This window comes from Pinus tabuliformis, chromosome 7, assembly GCF_031772625.1.
Source record: "Pinus tabuliformis cultivar Carrire ecotype Pingquan chromosome 7, CPIR1, whole genome shotgun sequence".
NCBI lineage: Eukaryota > Viridiplantae > Streptophyta > Pinopsida > Pinales > Pinaceae > Pinus > Pinus tabuliformis.
Window position 1 is genome coordinate 544634378 of NC_142293.1, and position 1193 is coordinate 544635570.

At 41.6% G+C, this 1193-nt stretch overlaps 1 pseudogene; it reads left to right on the forward strand.

The window, feature by feature from the left end:
* Positions 1–410: 410 nt before the first annotated feature.
* LOC149248484 (putative glycerol-3-phosphate transporter 4 pseudogene) lies at positions 411–972 on the forward strand (annotated as a pseudogene).
* Positions 973–1193: the final 221 nt, after the last annotated feature.

Consider the following 1193-nt stretch of genomic DNA (forward strand, 5'->3'; position numbering starts at 1 on the left):
TGGATCTGGCGATCTGGTGATCTATGGTATTGTGGATCCGGTAATCTGTGGTGATATGTGGTATTGCGGATCTGGTTACCTACCGAAGAAGAACAATCATAGTAACATGGACTTTTACTCAGGAGAGGAGACTTTTTTCAGAGAACAGCAGCAGAAGAATAGTAAACAATTGTCAACTTCCAGAGGATTGATTGAGTCGCAGACTCTTCAACGGATCGACCCTCTTTGAAATCCTGCAGTGATGGGTGAACATCATTTTCTAGCAATAAAATCTGCAAATGGTAAATCTCGAGTTCAAATATAGTTGCAATGACATTAGCTATCGGAGGCGAGTATTTGTTTGTTAAGTCATTTGGAAACCTTTCAACTTTATTCAATTTGGGATGAGTAGTGGGTGGAATTCTCGCAGGCCATATTTCTGATAGACTTGATGCCAGGGCTATCACGGCAGCTAGTTTCATGTACTGTGCAATACCAGCTCTCATTTTATATCGGGTTTATGGAGGTGTCTCAATGTTTGCCAATATTATGTTGATGATGATGGCCGGACTGTTTGTTAATGGACCTTATGCACTAATTACCACGGCCGTTTCAGCTGATCTCGGTACACACAGCTCGCTTAGGGGCAATTCGAGAGCTTTGGCAACCGTTACGGCTATTATAGATGGTACTGGGTCTGTTGGGGCTGCCTTGGGGCCACTTCTGACTGGCTTTATCTCTACAGATGGATGGACTGCTGTATTCATTATGCTCACACTTTCATCTTTAATTTCTGGCCTTCTTTTGACCCGCTTGGTTGTGGCAGAGATTGTGGACAAGATTGCCAAGGCAAAAGAAAGGACCGCACAACGAGAGATTGCAGGATCAATCCAGAACATTGCAGGATTGGAGGAGATTGGGCTGGTGGTGTGTGTCGAGCAGGCGGCCAATTGCAGATCGCTGGTTATGATTCATGACATTTCCAGACTCTAAATAATTGTTGTTATGTTTGGGAAATAATCATCTTTGGGCAAAGATAGAGAAATTAAATTTGAAGAGTTTATGTTGTATTTTCTTGGAATCATGTTTAAATATTATTGAGCCTTATTGAGCCTAGCTAACTCAATGCATGCAAAGTTATTTTATTAGAATTTGCAACTCTAACGAATGATAGGTTAAGCATGGAGTTCCAAGAAGTTATTTGAACAGACAAG